This window comes from Arachis ipaensis, chromosome B03, assembly GCF_000816755.2.
Source record: "Arachis ipaensis cultivar K30076 chromosome B03, Araip1.1, whole genome shotgun sequence".
NCBI classification, from domain to species: domain Eukaryota; kingdom Viridiplantae; phylum Streptophyta; class Magnoliopsida; order Fabales; family Fabaceae; genus Arachis; species Arachis ipaensis.
In genome coordinates, this window is record NC_029787.2 from 40,153,179 (window position 1) to 40,160,145 (window position 6,967).

At 33.3% G+C, this 6,967-nt stretch overlaps 2 long non-coding RNA genes across 2 annotated transcripts in view; one reads left to right on the forward strand and one right to left on the reverse strand.

The window, feature by feature from the left end:
• Positions 1 to 5,501, reverse strand: part of LOC110269670 — a 23,484-nt gene extending 17,983 nt beyond the window's left edge. Inside the window, exon 1 of the long non-coding RNA XR_002358434.1 lies at positions 5,385 to 5,501. This is a non-coding gene — a long non-coding RNA (uncharacterized LOC110269670). The remainder of the gene's footprint in view (positions 1 to 5,384) is intronic.
• LOC110269669 overlaps positions 1 to 5,520 on the forward strand; it is a 21,535-nt gene extending 16,015 nt beyond the window's left edge. Inside the window, exon 3 of the long non-coding RNA XR_002358433.1 lies at positions 5,380 to 5,520. This is a non-coding gene — a long non-coding RNA (uncharacterized LOC110269669). The remainder of the gene's footprint in view (positions 1 to 5,379) is intronic.

A 6,967-nucleotide genomic window follows, 5' to 3' on the forward strand; every position in this document is an offset into this window, starting at 1 on the left:
ATTAGGAGATTTTGAAAAAGATATGATTTTTTAAAAAAAATTAAAAAGGATATGATCTGAAAAAGATATGATTTTTAAAAACTTGACAACTAAGATATGATAAGATAAAATTTTGAAATTGAAATCTGAATTTTTATGAAAAGTTTCAAAATATTTGCTTAAAAATAGTTAGAAAAGATATTTTTTTATTTTTCAATTTTATGATGAAAGAGAAAAACACACAAAAGACACACAACTTAAAATTTTTAGATCTAATGCTCCTTATTTTCGAAAATTTTGGAGGGAAAACACCAAGGAACACCAAACTTAAAAATTTTAAGATCAAAACACAAGGAAGACTCAAGAACACCTTGAAGACTCACAAGAACAACAAGAACATGAAGATAGAACACCAAACTTAAAATTTTTAGAAAACCAAAATAAAATTTTCGAAAACTAAAGAAAAATCAACAAGAAAACACCAAACTTAAAGTTTGGCACAAGATTTATTCAAAGAAAAATTATTTTTGAAAAGGTTTTAAAAAGAAGATAGCCAATTACCAAGAACATAAGCACCACGCTCTAGCCAATTGAGCTATAAATTTAACGTATTTTAATATTGTATATAAAAGTAAAATTTTCTTTGGAAACTGATATTTTGAAAAAGCACAAGAAAAACAAGAAAAGACACAGAACAAGAAAAACTAAAGATCAAACAAGGAAAAATAGCAAGAACAACTTGAAGACAAAGAAAGAACAAAGAACACAGATTTCGAAAATTTAAAGGAAAATACAAACATGCAATTGACACCAAACTTAAAATATAAAACTAAACTCAAACAGAAAAACTCAATTATTAGTAAAAAAAAATAAAATTTTGAAAAAAAATTTTTTTTCAAAAAGAAAATAAGGATTCTAAAATTTTAACAAGAACAATAATAAAAGACTCAAAGATAAATTATAAATTAATAAAGAAAAATAAAATTTTTGAAAGATTTTTGATAAGAAAGTAAAAGACTCTGACCCAAAAGACAAAATCTTCCTAATCTAAGCAACAGGATGAACCGTCAGTTGTTCAAACTCGAACAATCTCCGACAACGGCGCCAAAAACTTGGTGCACAAATTGTGAATCACACTTTTCACAACTCGTACCACTAACCAGCAAGTGCACTGGGTCGTCCAAGTAATACCTTACGTGAGTAAGGGTCGATCCCACGGAGATTGTTGGTTTGAAGCAATCTATGGTTATCTTGTAAATCTTAGTCAGGAAATCAATTATAATTATCAGTATGAATTGCGAAGAATAAAAGAGCATGGATTAAATACTTGTTCTGCAGTAATAGAGAATATATTGGAGTTTTGGAGATGCTTTGTCTTCTGAATCTCTGCTTTCTCCCTGTCTTCTTCTTCACGCACACAAGGTTCCTCCTATGGCAAGCTGTGTGTTGGTGGATCACCGTTGTCAATGGCTACCATCCGTCCTCTCAGTGAAAATGGTCCAGGTGCGCTGTCACCGCACAGCTAATCATCTGTCGGTTCCCACTCATGCTGGAATAGGATCCATTGATCCTTTTGTGTCTGTCACTACACCCAACACTTGTGAGTTTGAAGCTCGTCACAGTCATCCAATCCCTGAATCCTACTCGGAATACCACAGACAAGGTTTAGACTTTCCGGATTCTCAAGGATGCTGCCAATGGATTCTAGCTTATACCACGAAGATTCTGATTAAGGAATCCAAGAGATATTCATTCAATCTAAGGTAGAACGGAGGTGGTTGTCAGGCACACGTTCATAGGTTGAGGATGGTGATGAGTGTCACGGATCATCACATCCATCATATTGAAGGGCGAATGAACATCTTAGATAGAAACAAGCGTGTTTGAATAGAAAACAGAAATAGTTGCATTAATTCATCGAAACACAGCAGAGCTCCTCACCCCCCAACAATGGAGTTTAGAGACTCATGCCATCAAAGAGTACAAAGTTCAGATCTAAAATGTCATGAGGTACAAAATAAATCTCTAAAAGTTGTTTAAATACTAAACTTGTAACCTAGGTTTACAGAAAATGAGTAAACTATGATAGATAGTGCAGAAATCCACTTCTGGGGCCAACTTGGTGTGTGCTGGGGCTGAGACTTAAGCTTTACACGTGCTTAGGCTGTTTCTGGAGTTAAACGCCAGGTTGTAACCTGTTTTAGGCGTTTAACTCCAACTTGTAACCTGTTTCTGGCGTTTAACGCCAGACTACAACATGGAACTGGTATTGAACGCCAGTTTACGTCGTCTATCCTTGAGCAAAGTATAGACTATTATATATTTCTGGAAAGCCCTGGATGTCTACTTTCCAACGCAATTGGGAGCGCACCAATTGGACTTCTGTAGCTCCAGAAAATTCATTCCGAGTGCAGAGAGGTCAGAATCCAACAACATCAGCAGTCCTTTTTCAGCCTGAATCAGATTTTTGCTCAGTTCCCTCAATTTCAGCCAAAAAATATCTGAAATTATAGAAAAACACACAAACTCATAGTAAAGTCCAGAAATATTAATTTTACCTAGAAACTAATGAAAATATACTAAAAACTAACTAAAACATACTAAAAACTATATGAAATTAACCCCAAAAAGCGTATAAAATCTCCGCTCATCAAAGGGCAGGGTTTGGAATAATGGAATGGAATGAGTTTTCCTTTCGTTTTTTCGTCTTAGTTGGGGAGAAAAGTTTTTGGTGGGTCCCTTTTACTTTTTGCTACGGTTGTATTTTTTCCTTCACATTTTCTTTCAAAACCAAACAAGTAAAACTTTACATTTCCCTTTTATTTCTTTCCGTCCATATTAAATTCCCCCTGTTTTCCATCTAAACAAACATAGCGGAAATGAATAAAAAATAATAGTTATAACGCGATAATCAGGCCTTTGATGTCTTTGAAATTCAAACCTCGCAATAAAATAGGGCATGCATCTAATGTTCACACCTCCATCTTTTGATACATCACTTTTTTTTTAGTTTGAAGTTGTGTCAAACCATAGCTGATTGTAGTAGTTTTCCCTTAATTAAACTAAGGATGGCTGAATCGTTTGATATGTTGATGGATGTCAGTGCGAAAAAGCTTGCATGGAACTTCATGGTCTATGTTGTACGTTTGTCAGAAGCTCCTAGCTAGTACAATCCAAAGGAGATCAATAGTATAGAAATGGTTCTTTAAGATAGTCAGGCAAGTAGTATTAATTGAATTTAAACTACATGTTCTTATACATTCACACATGTATTCCAAACTGAGTTGTATTTTACAATCTTACAGGGAGGGAGGATCCAAGCTTCGGTCCCTAAGGCATTGGTACATAGATGGAATGGTAATATTCACGAGATTAGGATATATAAGATGACAAATTTCATATTTGTAGATAAGAGGGATAAAACCAGGACGACAATGAATCGGTGGACCTTAAACTTCTCTCACAGAACTGTGGTGGTCTTGGTGGAGATTCCAACTTTCCCACTTCAAGCATTTCGCTTAACGTAGATTCTAGAGTTGTTGAATGCTGACAGGATCGACGACTCTCAATTAGTAGGTGAAGTGAATACATTTTCACTTCCTTTGTGTATAACTCATAACTACCTCATAATAAGTTTCTTATCACATATATTATGGGTGAAGTGGTTGGAAAGGCGAATCCCAGGGAACTCATCGCAAGCAAAGGGAAGGAAACGAAGCGTTTATCTATTTTGGTTGAAGACCTTGAGTAAGTTGTGTTTATGAATTCTAATGACAATGTAGGTTGTGTTATAATGATATTAATATTTAAACCTGTTTTTTCACACTGATTTGCAGTAATTATAGTATTGGATGTGTGTTGTCTGGGGACATGGTTGATCAAATACTACCATATCTAGATGATGGAAGGGTTGAGCCATTGATAGTGGTCCTGTAGTTCTTCAGACCGAGTAGGTGGAATGGTATGACTCCTAACCTTTATTTTGTAACAATATGATGGAAATTTAAAGAATAAGTGATATTAGAAATCTTTTCACTATTAACTTCATAAATGCAGAAAAAACCTCAATGCAGAGTCATCTTGACATTTCAAAGCTACGCATCAATCCCGATCTCGAGGAAGTTCGCGACTTTCGGGACAGGTTTGTTCCACATTTGAATTTCTAGAGATTCATATGTATGTTAATGGTTAGAATTAGTCAAGAATTAATATATATGTTGTAACGCGCAGGAGGCTTGCTGTTAAACCCTCAAATTTGGTCAGAATTAGTCAAGTCAACACAAACAACTCACGTACTGGCGCTGACAAACTTAAGCGAGAGGATGTTACGGTAAACACAATAGAGGAAGCACTAAACTCAACACAAGTAATCCCAACGCCTATTTAAATACACCTTACATCATATGGTATAAGATATTTACATAATATCTCATGTATTTGTAAGAAGGCCCTTTATGTGGATTGCTAGAACAATTGTGGCAATCAATTCTGGCAAGGATGATTGCTTTTACAAATCATGTAGGAGGTGTCCAAAGAAGGTTGAAACACCAATTGAAAATAGATTTGAGTGTGGAAAGTATGGCTACACTTACGGAAGTGCATCCTTAAATTTTGTGTTCAAATTTTCAATATTTTTTTGGAAGGACTATGTTATTGGAAACTTGAACAATCTCGCTCAGAAAATTTATAAATAACTGACCAAAATCTTATTTAAGAATAGAGAAAGGAATGTTGCCATATAACGGTTTTGACTTTGAGAACCATATTAACCCGACCAATTTACCTGGATTAATCAGAAATTGATTATTAGTCCAATTTGACTTAGGTGAAAAATCATATAGCAACAAACCAGTTAAAAAATAAAAAAAAATGATTAACCAAACAAACAAATTAGATATTTTAATAGTTAACCAATTTAAAATAGGAGTCACTTAGATAAAAATACTTAAAATAGCTTTTTTTAAAGACGTATTTTAATAATTAAAATTCAACCTATATAATCGATTAAACTGTGCTATTTTTGTCAAAATTAGACCAGATAAATTGGTTTAACTAAAAAATCGATAAACCAACTCTTGAACCAATCTAAATTAATATTTATTTTTATAGAAAATGACTACAATACTATTATTATAAAAAATAACTAAAATACTCCTATTATATATATTAGTTCTAATTAAACCTAAATGGTAAGCAAAACAATAGAAAAACAAAAGCTTCAATCACACGAAGAGCCATACATTAAGGCTCCAAAAGAAAATGGCTCAAAAATTAAAAATTTCAGAAACGGAACAAAATAAGTTCTCACCCTAAAATGCTAACACATCAATTTCACAATAATCGGGAAAACAGGGTTTTAAACTTTCAAGTATCCAGAAGGAAAAAAAAAAGAAAAAAAAGAAAACATACCTGCAGATTATGGTGACTGCGACGGGCTCAGAGTAAGCAGCGACGGCGACAAAGCAAAGATCCAGCGACGCCGACGGGAGGCATAGGAAGCAGCGACGGCGACCGGAGCAAAGATCCAACGAGAGCGACGAGCAGAGAGCCGGCGATGGCGACGAGTAGACGTTGCAGCGACGGCTCGATTGGAGGGAGGGGACTACAGATAGAGACTCGAGGGAGGGAAGGACAACGTTCTCAAAATAACCGACATCTAACGGTTTAACCGGTTCCAAGGAGATTCAAACCGATTCTAAAAACCAAACCGATTATCTTTAACTATTGAAGTATTGCTTCAATGATTTAATGGTTCAATCGATTTAATTATAATTCAACCAAAATAATTAAATTTTAATAAAATAACACATAAAAATACAATGTAACCAAATTATATTCTAATGTTAAACTCAAAAATACACAAATTAAAATACGATATAACCAAATTAAAATTCTTATAATCTCATGTAAGTATAATACAAAAGTTAAATAATAAAAAATATTTAAATTCTAAATTTAAATTCAACGTTAAAATCTTTTATGATATAAAAAACTATTAGACAACCATCAGAATTTATTATTTTTGGCCATCACTTTTAATTATCAACTCAGTTTCTTTCAAAAGTTAAGATAGTATTAGTTATTAGGTTTCTCACCTCAAAGTCCCACTCTACTTTATATTTCTCCTTCATCGACGGCATCTCTTTCATTTTTGAACTCTTTATTTTATTTTTTATCTTTGATCATTGTGCTTCATATATTCATTGTTGTTTTGTTGTTTTTATTCTCTCTGACAGCATGAAGAGCAAATGTGGTTACAATAAAAGATTAGAATATAAAAAAAAAATCACATAAGAGAAATAAGCAACAACGATAAGTCAAGAGGCGACGGCGGAGATAAGGAGATGGGCTTCAATTAGGATTGAAAGTTTTAGGTTTTTCTTCTCTTGAATGACAATGTCCTTTTTCTTTTTAAATTTTAACAAGTCGGATTCCGTTTCGATAGCTTATCGATCAACTAGCAATTTTTTTTTGCCCAAATCCAATTCTTATTTCCAGCGGTTTTGCACCCTAATCGAACTAGACTAGACACTGGTTTCCAGTTTTTTAGTTGGATCAATTGGTCCGACTCAATTTTTAAAACATTGATTCAAACCAATAAGAATAAAGTAGAATTAATACTCATATTGGTCCTCTAGTTCATTCGTGCTTCAATATGCTCTTTAAAATTTAAATTTATTCATCTTGAATCTCTAATTTGACCTCTGTGACTTATGTTAGTTACTGGCCTTTTGTTGTCATAGAATCGTTAATGACATACTGAGGCAAAATAATGACTGTTATGTTAGACTTTGTAAAAATAATGCTATTTTGATTTTGGCGTTTAAATAGTTAAAAAAATGATGTTGTGTGAAGAGATATATAATGATATCGAATTTTTTAACACTAGTTGTGCCATCTTCTTCCACTAACGAAGACTCTTATTTTTCCTCCTCTCTTCCATAGCATTAGTTTGAGAAATGTGATTATTAGATTTTAATTGAAAAAA